The sequence below is a fragment of the Lates calcarifer genome, linkage group LG15 (assembly GCF_001640805.2).
Source record: "Lates calcarifer isolate ASB-BC8 linkage group LG15, TLL_Latcal_v3, whole genome shotgun sequence".
NCBI lineage: Eukaryota > Metazoa > Chordata > Actinopteri > Centropomidae > Lates > Lates calcarifer.
Window position 1 is genome coordinate 28,050,548 of NC_066847.1, and position 15,365 is coordinate 28,065,912.

Below are 15,365 nucleotides of genomic sequence, written 5' to 3' on the forward strand. Positions count from 1 at the left end.
AGCACCTGCAAGGAGAGAGCGATAGATGGATGGATGGGGGATTAAAACGAAGAGGCAGGGGGAGAAGAAGGAGCAGGGGGGGCTGATTGTGAGGAGGCCTTTAGCTGTATGAGCTCCCACCTGCAGGTGAGACAGAGAGGAGAATGGGTGTCAGATTAGAAGGGGGCCCTGAGAGCTCCTTCCCCCACAATGAAGGCTTGATTCTGGGCAGAGAGATGCCCCCGAGACGCCAGGCGCACCCTGGAGCCGTCACAGCCTATCAACCGCTTTTCTACACTCGTCTTGATCGAAATGCAACCGCGCTGCCCTTGCACCGCTTCAGCTGTGACAGATGACAATTAATCGTGATTCTTTGATGGAGATTTTGAACAGATCTTATCAAGATGGAGTGTGTGTGTGTGTGTTTGTGTTTTGTGACAGCACTTTGAAGAATTGTAAAGAGGCACGCAAAGCTGCACACACACATGCACATGCACACACTCAGGTCACGTGTTTTGTTGGCATTCTTAAATGTGTCACAATGAAAATGCCCCCCCCAGGCATTCTTCATTTACTGTCACAACCATTAGACATGGAAGGGGAGAAAAATAAGAGATGGTATCAGTAACGCATGAGCTACAGTAATTAGCCTCCTGATGCAAGTATGTGTACGTGTTTGCATATGTGTGTGTGTGTTTGTGTGTGTGTGTGTGTGAGCAAGAAACTGTGTTAATGCACAGCACACAAATGAATGCCAGTATAGTCCTACATCTGCTGAGGGCTCTCATCAACAGGGGCTGTGTAAACTGGAATCACCGTTTTTTGGGGCTGAGTCGCAGATTCTCTAAATTATACATCATCTCCAGTGACTCATATTCATACTATAAGCTATGCTAATGCCTCCATTAGTTTATGAGCTGACATGAGATGTAATGGGAGCCTTGTCATGCCATGCTGATTCCTGCCAAGGCCCCAGATCTTCACTTTTTCTCCCGCCTTGTTCCCTGTGCCACCACCTTAGTGTCTCTCCTTGCCTCTCCTGAGCTAATGTGTGTGTGTGTGTGTATGTGTGTGTGTGTGTGTGTGTGTGTGTGTGTGTGTGTTCTGTAACCCAGCTTTAACGTGTCAAGAACCTGTGGGGCTTTGTTAATACTTACTGTCATTAGTGGCTTGTCATCATGGGAGCCACAAGCAATTTCATTGTCTTTATATCCTTTAGTGGCTATAAATAATGATGCTGTACTTATTTCTAGTTTGTGTGAAAACTGTATTTTGTGGCATGCTAGAATTAGTGGTGAATTTAGAATTTTATTCTTGCTGAAGTATAATCTTAGTCTATTTCTAAACTGTTCTTTTAAAAATATTATAGATAATTTGATTTATCTTAAATTTTCATGTAAAAGCCAATATTCAAACAATAGGGAACCTCACATAATGACATTATGATAAAGGACAGTTCCTAAAGGCTGTTCTTTTTAACAGAAACACTGTAATTAGTCTGATTAAATGTAATCGCTGCAATGTTTCTGTGAATGTAGCTTGACTCCTGCAGAAGTTTAACATTAAAAGTCTACCAGGAGGCCCTTGGAACTACTAGTAAGCTTTTAATTTGAAAGATCTTTGTAGAAAGTGATTGTCTTCACTGATGATAACTTAACAGGGCTATTTGTAAATTTTTTCTGCCGCTGTATGTCGTTTCTTGCCAAGAGTGGCTGGTGGTTATGGTTGCTTGCCAAAAGCTTCAGCTATCGTTGCCTTTACAAGACAAGAACACACCCTCAGCGCAACTGCTTCAGGGCAGTCTGGACACTACAGTGAATTGATATCAGAAAGTGACGAGACAGGCTGGCTGGGCTGGGGCCAGTTGGTTAGCATGCTAACTTCAGTGGAAGAAAAGAGGTGAACTGGACTGGAAGCAACACACTGGCGTTGCTTTCCGCTGCTAGAGACAGCGCTCAGCGAGTAAAAGAATGAAGTTTGATGCTGAGCTCACAACGTCTCCTCTAGACTGGTAAGTAAACAGCTGTTAATGCTAATGTTGGCTAGGAAGTGATAGCAAAAGAAACAAGAAAAACACAAAATTAGAACTGACTGCAGTGAATTAGTGATGGGAAAAGCGTTTGTATTGAAAAGATAAAGGTGGGTTTTTCATGGCTATATGGCTGAATTTATTTAAACAACAGAGGAAGCTGTGTGTGTGTCAAGAGCTGCTTAAAAGCCTCTATCAAATGCAAGCCTTGTTGTTGGCAACAACCTAGAGCCTTTGACATTCATTGCATGTCACACATTCTCTTCGCTCTCGTGTGACTTGCCACTACTGGACAAAGCAATGTGGGGTAGAGAAACTGGTATAGTGACCTCGAACGCTGACTTCACATGCATAAAGCGTGGCAGGTTGCCATGATCCAGCCCCTGGTCTCTCCGGATCTCGTTACCCAGCATGCCCCAGGTTCTTCCGCGCGTTCCCCTTGCACTGTGTTGGCCTAGGTCTGGGGTCTGTTCAGCATCAGGTGTCATGCGCTGACGTCCAACACAAACACGCAGCAGTCAGAGTCCGTCTCAGTGAGCGACACTGCAGAGGCTTTTCCCTCTGTGTTAAACGCCACTGACATCACTGAGAGCTTAGCCAGTCCTTCACCTCGCTCCCAAAGGCTGAGACTCGCCCTCAGTAATCAGTGGGTAGATCCCAGAACACATACACACACACACACACACACACACAAATGCACACTCACATACACAAGAAAATGAGCTGGCACTCATTCATTTGGTTGAAACAAGACAACGCAGACACTCAGTGACAGGAGACATGCATGAGTGTAATCACACACACTTACACACATGCACAAGACTAAGGCCTCAGTCAAAGCACTATTTATGACAGCAAAGTTCCAGTCTAAAATTTGTTCATTTTAATGGCATCACTGCAATCAGTGGATTTGCTCACAGAGGTGGTGAACTTTGACATGCAAATGTGCAGTGTTGACAACTGAAAACTCAGCAATTCTAACATTAGAAGGAACAGAGAGAACCAAAAAGTCCAAAATGGATTCATATTAGTTGTGTTGCACTAGCTGCAAGTTACTTTTTACCAAACTTCCCTCTTTTTTGCAAGGATGTGCAAATACATCTTGCTGTGTCACACATTCACCTGTATGGAAGTTCATTAAAAAAGTAAAAAGTCAAGTTTTTAGAGAGGTATATAAAATACACAGATACATATGCAGACACACTTGCACATACTAATTTTCATACTAATTCACCACCTACATGCACCTTACATAACTGGCTTAAAGGTCAAGTGAGGACTATGGATGAGCCTGTATGCTGAGCTGAAGCTGATGTTTTGATCCCGATGTTATGAGTCTGTGGAGCTGACGACCTCTAAAGTCTATGTGGGTTTTTTTCAGCCTTTATGAAAATCAACATGTCCTTCTCTCATCTCCTTTCAGCACCTTCTATACACCATTTATAAGCAATGCTTGTATGCAGACACGTGTAGAGCTGATACAAAGCTGATATCAGTGTAACCTAACCTAAACTGCACTGCATTTATCCTGGAAGAATGAATAAAACAAGAACACCCACTCAGTGTGCACAAAAGAGCAGTCATTGTATTCTGAGGATTCAATTCTGCACCCCAAGTTAGAATAGAAAACAGGAGGCTATGGCTCATTTCTGACACTCAATACCATCTTGTGCAGCATGATCAAAGAACTCTGTCCTAGAAAGCAAGTGGACAATAGAGCAACTATATGACACCCATTGTACTGTAATATACTGTAGTCCAGGCTATAGCCATGTGACTTTGAAAACATGAAACTAGAACATTTCATATAGCAGTGATAAGATTTTGATTTCACTTGTTATAACAAATAAACTTTAACATACAGTAATAGTGACCAGCAGAATATATTTTCCCCACTTGATAAACAGTGAAATAGTAATGTGCGCTTCTTTACAAGACCTACGCTGGCTTCCTTCCTCCAAACTGTGCATACACTGGGTCCCTTGGGTCTTTAATGGCATCACATCTGAAATGTTACCCCAGTTCATAGAGGAGCCTCTTGCCACAGCAGAGGTGTGGCAGCTGCCTATAGAGGTGGCCTCAGACATCACTGCAGGCGAGTGGGGGGGGGGCCCTGGAGAGCACCTAGTGGAAAAACAGTGAGCACAGCAGCTACAGTGCAGCTATAGTGCAACTACAGTACATCTACAGTACTGTGTGTGGCAGTCTGGGAGTTAGCTAACTGCCTCAGGGTCGACTTAAGGGCTCTGACTGCAGGCCAGCTCAATGTTTGCATCAGACTATATTTCTCCTTTCTTAGTCAGGTCACAACTGGCCAGGAGTACCGGACGGCATTTGGGGACCAAGCAATATTCTGCATAAGACCACAAATCCCTGGTTCTTCTTTTTTGGTACAGTAGAAACAGACATCACAGTTTGCTGACCCCCTAGAGGAGGCACATTACTACAAGAAGTTGGTGAGAAAATAAATACTGAGAGGACATTTTCATTACTCCCTATAAGGTCCCATGTCACATAGTTTCATGGCTTTGTTTTTCATATCTACTGCTGTATAGCTCAGAAAATCAACGGATGGACTTTTAAAATTCAAGGTGATTAAACATACCTCATCATGTGCTGCATATGTGTCAAGAAATGTTGTTATTTGTAAACAAAAATCTGTTTTTGAAAGTTTATGATTATTTTTGATGTTGCATTCTTATAGATATTTTAATCATTTTTATAGATATTTCACTCAGTGTCCAGTCATCAATGCTCTAAGTCTGCATTGATGATGCTTGTTCTGCTGGGTGATGCTCTTATCACTATTTATCAAAATATTTTTCCTGTGAAAGACCTGATGTCAGGTGTTTATGTGCTTTTATGAAAAATAATATTTATTAACATAGAAATTAAACTGCAGATGAACCTGCAGTCGTGTAACGAAGAAGAAGAAGATTATTTTTTCTCTAACTGAGGAAAAGATGTAAACTTCTGCGGTCGAATAGTCCCGAACCAACACATCAACACTTTGACTAAATGATGTTCCTCTCCTCCTCGCACAACTCTCTTGCCAATTTAAGGGGAGAGCAGCTCGCGTCAATTATGGATGTGCACTATTGAAATGTTCATGTGATAGAGGGTAATAGTAGAGAACATGTTTTATTACTTAATTGAGTGGAGTTCCAGCAGGCCTTGTAAATGAGGAGTGACAGTAGGCGTTATCGCAGAGCGCCCTGGGTAATTATGTTCGGCTAAGTCTGGCTCGGAGGAGGTGAGACTCTCACAGTGGTTATAAACAGCAGAACACGCGTGCACAGAAGCTGTTTTATTTCCAAGGCAAAGAGCTCAGTGTGTGCAGAGTGGGGAAGAATGTCATTTATTGCACTGAATGTTTATGAATTTCAACTTCCATCTCAGGGCTGACACTCGCTCAAACAGGTTTGCATGCCACAATTAGCACATGTAACGACTTTGCAATCAAAAACAAAAACAAGCCTGTTTGAAGCACTCAGTCCTGGTGAGAGGTGTAATCATGTTCAGGGCAATTAGACAGGTTTGTTGTTCTCTACAGCCATGTTATGTACCTGTGGGATGCTGATTGACTCAACAATCTAATTAGGTTTCGTAATGTAGACTCCACAACGTGTTACAATTGGCAGCTAGGCCCGTATGGTACACAGGGCAACAAGGTCATATTCTTTAAGCATCTTTCACACACAAGTGGCCGCCCTCAAAATCATCACGTCTTCTTGTTCTCTGACCTTGAACCTGCCAGTCTTCATAAAAAAAACAATGTTGTATTAAGATTGGCTCATATTTGGTTAATGATACTTTTACATCACTCTTACAGTAAATTGCCTTCAATTACATACATCATAACAAAAGAACATGTGTTGTCATGTTGATAACAATCTTACACATCTCTATTTTGCTACTGCTACAATTATAACACAATAGTTCTTCCCAAAGGCAGTTTATATAAGCAATTACATTCACTATCTGACACCATTTACTAAGAAAAAAGAAAAGAAAATTACATTAATACTACTACCACCACCACTACTACTACTAATTATAATCATTACATTTTGAAGCTGAATCAACAAATCTTTGCCATTCTTTCTTAAAAAAAAAAATCCAAATAGCTGCCAATTCATTTTCTGTTGATTAACAAATTAACTAATTGTTTAATTTTAATTAGTTGATTATTATTATTATTATTATTATTGTTATTATTATTATAGTTGAAAACCATCCAAAATCGGACACTTTTAAGCTTCCATAGACAACAAGAGTAGCACTAACTACACTGACTGACAATTAATCCCTGGGAGGTGTAGTGCAAAAACAAACTAAAAGACCCCAGCTGTGACTGCTTCCTACCACAGAAAAAGGAAAATGAAAAAAAAAAAAGATTTTTACAGATTATCACCTTAATGATCATTTCAAATCGCAGTCAGAAAAAATGAAATGATCCCAGTAAAGTTTCATATTGTCTGCGCGACTGTGTTGAAAATGGCCTTTCTGTGATGTGATATATTTGACGAATAAGAAAGATAAAGACCTGGAAGATGAACAGTGTATGATGGAGAATCACAGATGTTATGGGAAGGGGGAAGGCTCTGGCCATGTGACACGTTATCTATGAAAATGGATAGAGCGAGAAGAACAGAGGATCAACACAGTGAGGGCAAAGTCTCCATAGACTAATTATTCCTGTGACAAAGTGGAAACTGTGCCACCATAGTCCCCGCTCCACCCAATCACACATGTAGCGTTAAACTAAAAAAGAAAGTCTCTCTTCTCTGAAACACGTGCATTTTTTTATATATATAACTCTAGGTGAGAGCAAAGGAGAGGCTCTGATTAAGACAGCGTATAGCGAGGAGAATCTACGGTGTCGCCCACCTTTGGGGCCCTCTTTAAGTGGCCTTAAATAAGATAATAAGGGCGATGGGCAGAAAAGAGAGGATTTTGTCTGCTGGCATTAGTGCGATGGCCATGTTAGCGGTGATATCTTTGAGGGGGGATAGTGTGCCAGTAATGAGACAGGGTTGCCTTCCCTTGCCGGCCTAATTAATCCTACATTTTCATAGCGTATAATCACTGCCCACAGTGCAGCCTTCTACTGGCCAGAGAAGAGAGATGTCGTCGGAGTCTCTATCTGTTGCCCTATCTCTCTCTCTTCCTTTTCTGTCTTTCCCTCTTCTCCTTCTTTCCCCCCTGCAATTTATTACACTGGTATCCAGAGTGAAGTGAAACCTCCCAGTATGGACCTATCTGTCATCTCTACATTATCAGGAAAACACACTGCCTACCATATTGTGCTACAAGGGGCTCCGGCAAATTACTATTTTTATGGGACATGATAAAGGAAATGCTGCCTTATGTTCAAATATTTTACTGTCTTAGAGGAAATGGGAAGGATTGAGTGTTTAAGATTGCTTGGTGTGTGTTTTGATCTTGTTGGTTGTAGCCACTGCTGTTACAACCGATGGATAATGCAGTGATTGATTACAGTCTCATAAAAATGTGCCTCTAAAGGGTTAAAATGCGATAAAGGTTTTAAATGCAATACACTGTCAAATAATAAAATAACTCATAAATTTTACCCAGGAATTTTCTCTAATTTTGTTTTACAGGACTATAAAAACAGATGAAAACAATCAGAATTCTTTTTTTTATTTTAGGTTCAGTTTTTTTTTCATCTTTGTTTGAATACTTTGATCAGAAAGCCATTTGATTACATTCACTTAGCAGTAAAAGAAAATGTCAATGTACAGTGGTAGCTCAAACACTGTGTTAGAAATTGACATCTTCACAGACATTACTACGTGACAGTGATTGTTTTTATTTCTGCTATAGCCCCCGGACTGCAAATGCATCGAGGACTGCAGTGTCTCGCTGTTCAGCGGCATTGAAGCCACGTTGCAGAACGATCCCTGAGATGATAAAGAGAGGAAAGTGAAAAGTCACATCCTGTCACATCTCATGATCTCCCTCCTGAAATGTGAGGCCTGCAGGGCCTTGAGGGTGACATCCTCCATATACCAACACACCACAACACAGTGAATGAGGAAGGAGGAGAAAACGGAGGGGGTGAATGGTATATAGGAGGGAGGGAGAGAGAGAGAGAGAGAGAGAGGTGAGGGGTGGAGCATATGGAGGAAAACAGAGTGGAGGATTTAATGGTAAATAGGCCTGTGTAGAAGCAACTGATCCTGTCCCTCCCTATGTCTCTGAAATCCTGCTTTTCCTCTCTCTCTCTCTCTCTCTCTCAATCGCTGTCGGTGTGAGACAGATACCCCAACCTCAAAGTGACAGGCTCTCAAACGACTGGGCGAGGAAACCAAGCATTAATTAAGTCATTGCCGGACTGTAATTTCCTTGAGAAGTGAAAAAATGCACGAGAAAAGGTTACTGAGACCTTTTCTGTGTCAAAATTACCATTCGTCATGAATATTAATGCACCTAATGAAGACAACCTTTGCTTCATCAAGAATGTTCTGGAGCAGGGTGCCACGCTGATAGACTCTCCCTGGCTGTTTTTCTCCTTCAGTCAGGAGGGGAAACTGGCACACACACACAAGGAGTAATGGACACACACACAAACTGAGGTTTACCCATCTGAGTCACCCGCAAGCATCATTTTCTTTATGTGGAGGAATACATCTTTTCAAATGAAAGGCGCCATATTTGACCAAACACAGTGTAGACATTAAAGCAATACTGTGTATCGAATTTAAAGTTTTGTAATGATGATGGTGCAGTTTTTTTTTCAGTGTTTATGGTAAAATGCTATGGATTTATGTACAATATAATTAATGTAGAACATGTATTTTAGTTTTATTATTACATTTTTCATTTCTTTTGATGATATGTATTTTTGCTTTTTTTTTTTCAAAAATGGTAAAGATGGAAAAAAAGAGGATGCTGTGCAATTGCATTATGGGAATTGTAGGATCCAGAATTTCTTTTTGCTTGATTAAAAGTCCCTTATGTGTCTCTTGTGAGTTATGGAAGTGAAGTACTAAACTGCTGGAGTGCCTCTTTAATGCTGTGTACACCACAAACAAATCTCCATTCATCTCCACTGTGTTGGCGTGGCAGCAGACATCTTATTAACGGATGCCTTTAAATCTCTGCAAATAACACCAAAACTATCTGCATGGCAAGATAACACTAAGGTTAATGGATAAAATAATTTGTCATTTCAATGGACTTTAATGGAAAAATGCAATTGCAGCTTGCTGTATATTACTTAATTTCATCATTTTATGAGAGACAGCTTTGGTCTAGGTGAATTAAGAGGGTGTGGGTTTATTACATAATATCTGTCCTTTCATCAGCAGCTAAACTTTAACACTGACTGCAAAGCACAATCATTTGCTGATATGTTTTGTCTTACTTTAATATCAGCCAAATCAACCATATACACAGAGTAACTTTTGATGGTCTTTGTTTGTTTTACCCATGCTAATGGTGTAATATGACAATGTCGGTCCTACTTTGGTCCACACTGAAATATCTCAACAACTTTAGGTGGACTGCCATGAAATTTTAGGGTGTAAATTATGAAATACTACTGGGTTTCTACTGGTACTTCAATGTAATCTCAGGGGAAGGGAGTAACAATTGGGTATTTATGAGTGCATTCTCCTCACTTTCAATCACGCCCCATCAACATGCATCAACAGCCTCAACTGTGTTTTTGGCGCTAATTAGCACGTCAACACTTTAAATTAAGAGGGTAAAGGTGGTAAACATTATACTTGCCAAACCTCAGCATAAACATTGTCATTTTGAGCATACTAGCATGCTGGTGGTAGCATATAGCTGAAGGGGCTGCTTTGCCAAAGTACAGTCTCAAAGAGCCGTTAGCATGGCTATAGACACTGACTTTTTATGAGAGCAAATATAAAAGCTTTTATATACTGGTTGCTGGTACCAGGAACAGAGTAACAGAAGATGTTTTAATAAGAAACTGTCAAAGACTGTAACTTTAAAGATTCATCTGATTCTGACTTCACCTGAAATAACCAGGCAGGAAACAATGAAATTATCCTTTTAAGTGCCACTCTCTCTCTCTCACTCACACACACACACACACACATGTTGTAGTCGCCACTACTCAGGTGCCATCTTTGCCCTCCTTACTCCTCAATGTCTCTCTCCCCCCTTGACACATACCTCTCATTAATTCAGGCCTGTCACATTGACACACACACTTACACACACACACGCACTCTCGTGGTGTCTCAGCAGAGGGTGACAGCTCAGTGTTGAGTGACAGCAGCTCTGTCTGTCTGCTACAGGAAGATCTTCTGCTGCCAACAGTTTTGTAAAGTAACCCTCGACTGTCACTGTGAGAGAGGGAAGGGTCATCTATTCATATGTCTGCCTCCTCAAACCGTAAATAGCTTTCAGTGATGTCTTCCCTCATCCATTATTAACTGCTTTTGAATTAATGACAGTCTTTTATTTTGCACACGTAACTCTGGTGTGGTTGTTTGGCACTGACATCTAGTAGCAATCCCACCCCAATGCTCTGATTAGGAGTTGAAAATTGATGTTTAAGAGAATATTCCAGGATTCTCCCATAGCGGGATACTCTATACTGTTGGGAGCTTTAGAATTTTAGAATTTGAACCTGACTTTTTCTGACTTTCCCTGAAAGCCTTAAGGGCTCAGATGGTGTGGAAGGTGTGTTGCACTCAGGTTGTTGATGTCATAACAGCGGAATGGGGAAAAAATATCTTAACTTGGAAATATCAACAGAGATTTCTGTCTCCTATTTCAAAATAAACTATTTGTCCTTTGTTGTCATTTCTTAGAGATGCATTCAGCACAGTGGTTTCATGGGATCTTATGATCCAGAAAACACCAAACTGCAATATTTACAGTCTGTACTTGATTGGTTTGACTTAAATGGTTGTGAACTAATGTGTCCAAGAAGACAATGGAACTTTTGACATGTAATAGATCCTCCTGGACCACATTCTTTCTCATCAACACAAAGGCAGTTGATTAGACCTGTGTCATCTGATCAAGCCATCCACACTTTCAGTTTCATGTGAGATCGAGTCTTATATATGAATGGGTCAAGTTTTATTATGACTGTTCAACAGGCACTCCTCACACCATGTCTAGTACAATCCACATTATAACTTCCGTGTCACATATTTTCAATGTAAATCCAGTGGATAACAGGCCAAAGAGGAAAAAAAAAACACCACCAAACAGTATGAAGCACCAAGAAGTACAAGGTACACTGCCAATTATTTTCAGATGTTTTTGGGTAGATTTGTTCCTTTAAGGAGCCTTCTTTATTTTGTGACCTGTGTGTTCATGATGTGGATTTGGATCGAGTTCAAATTTCACTACTAGGACTATGGAGGATCTCTGGCATCCCCTAGGTGAGAAGAATAAAACTGTGATTTGTAGTCAGAAGTTCTGCCAAGGAAGCCCGTAGCTTGAGGGCTCAGAGATTCACAAGACAGACAAGAACATACAGTAAACTGGTCCACCAAACGTCAGAAACACAGGTTTTTTTTTTTTCATCATTTGATCTGTTCCACATCAGTCTAAGAGAAAAAAAATAATTGGCCGTTTAGAGGCACAAAAAGAAAGTTTGCCTTTGTTGTGAATCTGCATAAGAGTCACCACCATACATTATCATGAATAATACATCCATATCTCCTCCATAGCCACGGGTGGTAGGGATTAGATAAAGCGCCATAAATAAGCTTCAAAGCTCGCTGTATGCCGTTTTGTTACACCTCGCCATAGAGGCCTTTCCTTTAATCACAAACTTAGCCTTAGCTGGTGGGGCCCTTTTGTTGCGATTGTGCTGGTGTCGCTATTAGTGTGGGGTGGCCCCGTCTGTACACACGTATTCATTTACCTAATTAACACGGAACTCACACTGGGAGTCAAATGAAAGCTACCGTAGGGGAGTCACAGAGAATAAAGCCTGGCGAGGAAGCCCAGCTTCCTACTGTTGCCCGCCACCGGAATCAATGGGGAAAAAAAGCAACAACACCCGGACAGGGCTTTGGTTATGTGTTTTTGTACAAAGATGATAAACTGACTCTGTTCACTTATAAATAAATTTGTCTGTCATTTGCTTCTTAAACGAATTATATATCAGATTCGAAAAGGATGAAATTTGTTGTCAATTTTGTTGATACCAATAGAACATTTACATATTAATGTTACAAAACAGTTTCTCTACAAACTAACAAAATTAACTCTCTGTTAACTCTCAGCTTTGCTTATATACAGTCTTATGCTGATATTGCCTGTTGACCCTATCATAGTTATTGGAATGGTCTGGCGAACCTGCAATGACATTTCATTGTGCTATACATATATTTAACTGTTTGATAATGATTTCTTTCATCACTAAAATGACCCAGTGTCTCCCAAAGATTCAATCGAAAAGGTCAAAAGGTCACCACCTTACTTTGAAAATGGTGATCAATATTCAGTCTCTGAATATTTTTTCTATCTTGACATGAAGAAGACTTGAGGAAATGTTCCATATTTTTGTGGCATCACAATCTAAAGACATCAGCCACCCTGGCTTCAGTCTAAAAATATCTGTGCTGCTATAGGACTGCCTGGACTTGATATTGGTGAAAACCTAATTAGTAGATCATCACACAAATTTCTTTGTAGCTCTTCCTCAGGCAACATGAAATATGATCAACATCAGCTAAGAATAAAGAATAATGATAAGTTGCCCAATACTCTTCAGCTCTGGAGATATACTCTCCTGTATTTCTGTTACAGCTCCGTTCTACTTTCAATACGAGTATACAGTAACTTCATCTGAGTGGGAAATACACATAATTAACATCTTATTTCTGGTGACATTTCAATGGTTTGCTTAAAATTTGCTTGACAGCTGGATGGAAACAGCTTCCGTCTCTATCTGTGTTTACATCTCTCCGTTCTTTGTCTCTTTCCCTCTGAGGTGTAGGACTCACCATCTTGTGTTAATTTAAAGAGTTGGATGTTATTAAGGACTGATTATCTTTAATTAACACAGTAAGATAGATACTCATTCTATCAGCCTCTTATCTCCTCCTTGTACTCTGTCAGGTTATTTTCACAGCTTATCACTAACTGCAGTGTAATAAACTACCTGATGTGTATTATGTGAAAAGTTATATGGTAATATTGTTTTCCAAAAATATATTTTAATGAACTTTGTTGGATAAATCAGGCTTTTCTCTGCAGTTCTTTATACAATCTAATTATCTGGTTTTGAATTCTTTGTGAGGATCCCACAGGCTGAGACCCCAGTGTAGTCCTGGGAGGAAAGATTTAACAATATCTTCAACATGTGGAGATATTTGACGGGCAGCTTTTTTATGCCAGTTATTTGACACAAGAGATGCAATGCAAACTCAAGTTTTGGAGTCAGTTGGTCGGTTGGTTAGAGTTAGAGTTAGAGTGACAGATTACAGTGGCTTCCAACTTCAGGAAGAGTTGCAAGATAACTGTAAGACATTGGAACATCATTACAGGAGCAGAAATATATTATTATTTATTATAAAAATAAACAATGGATTCCACTCTTTGCTTTTTATTTATTAATTACTGTGCATTTTATCCCTTAAAAATAATTTAACAAATAAAATAAAAACCTTGACAAGGAATAAGTACTGGTTACACTGATTTTAGCTAGCAGATGTATAATGTACATATGTAAGTGTAGGATTGATAACAACAAGGTAAACTTGTACATTTATTAATAGAGCCTTCCTTTATTTTAAACTGTAAACAATGTGCATTACATTGCACATAAAGAGGTGAACATGTGTTGTTTGTGATGTCCACACACATGCACACACGCAGACACACAACTGCGCAGATTAATTATGAGGGGTTGGATGTTGCATCAGCAGCCAATTATCACCTGAGGAGAGTCGGTTGGCCTCAGTCAGTTGGCAGCCACCCTTCTTTCTTCTACGCCTCCCCCGAAATCAGCCACCCATCAGCCCCCAGCAAACTGGGTGAGGAGCCAGAAAACATATTACCAAATACACAGTGACAACAAATCCGGGATGGCAGTAATAAACTCTAATCTATCAAGAAGAATGAGGGATGAAGGATGCAGCCTGGTCAGAGAGCTGCAGCACACTGAGAGGAGAGTGCAGGGACATGAGAGAAATGAGCGATGTGTTGACACTTCAGTCATGCAGGGAAAGTCAACAGTGTTTTTACTGATGGCTGCTGGCTAGTGCTCCTGGGTCACCTGGGAGTTCAGTGCCTTGGTCAAGAGTACTATCAAAGGTTTTCCTTGCTTATGTGGGAATTTGAGCTGGACCACAATAGAAAATAGTTGTAAAGGTAAAAGAAGTGATAATGCCTGTGGAAGAGGAGAAAGAGCAGTGTGAGAGAGACAGCAGAAGTGACGGACAGACACAGGGAGGGACGGACAGAGAGACAGAGAATAAAGGGTGAAGGGCATTTCATGTAATGTTGATTTCAGTGAACCTAGCTTCGCCTCTCACCAGCGGCCTGACCTCCTCTGACTTGGATGATCCTTGTTGCCATGGAGACTGGCAAAACAAGTGTGACACTCGTCTGCCCCCCCGTATCTGAGTGATGAAAATGAATGTGGCCCCAGGATCAACACGCAGCCATATTGGCAAAAAATCAATATTTTTTCCCTCTGTCTTGCCTCGGTCCAGCAAGCTGTAACATATCAATCCATATGTGTGCACACTGTACACTAATCCTCCCTGTTTGAGTGAGTTGTGTGTATGTATGTGTGTGTGTGTGTGTGTTTGTGTGTGTGCAGGCGAGGGAAGAGAAAAATGTTGCATTGAACAAAAACTGCCCGGCGTGTTTGAACTGCTCCATTAAAACAATCTTTGTTTTTGATACAGAGAAGGAGAAAAAGAGCAAGCTGACTGAACACAGACTGGATGTCAGTCTAAGATGGAGGGGTTTTTGTTGTTTTGTTTTGCTTTTCTTTAAATTCTGTTTCTCATTACTGTGCTGAGCCTCAAGCAGTGAGGGGGAAAAAAGCTGAACCAGAGCAACTGTGCCTGAGCCCAGGGGCCCCCAGGAGCCACGGGGGGTCCCTACTTTGATGGAGGCCTGAGCATCATTAGAACAGATAGCATGATGGGGTCAGAAACACAGTGCTACCACTGCACCGCTTCTGCAAACTCCTAGCAGCACTCTCACTGACAAACACAGACACCAAAATGTGTTTCCATCCAGATATTTCTATGTGACTTATCATGTATCGAATTAGGAAGAATATCACAAAAATATTTTTCGAGCTTGCTTAAGGCGGAAATAAAGAAAATATGTGCAGCTATGGAAACGCCTCTGACTACAATACATTGGATAA

The 15,365-nt window shown here is 40.6% G+C and overlaps 1 long non-coding RNA gene across 1 annotated transcript; it reads left to right on the top strand.

The window, feature by feature from the left end:
* Positions 1 to 1,676: 1,676 nt before the first annotated feature.
* LOC127143360 (uncharacterized) lies at positions 1,677 to 12,125 on the top strand. Its single transcript, XR_007814713.1, has 2 exons — positions 1,677 to 1,990; positions 7,856 to 12,125. It is a non-coding gene; the product is annotated as an uncharacterized LOC127143360 (long non-coding RNA).
* Positions 12,126 to 15,365: the final 3,240 nt, after the last annotated feature.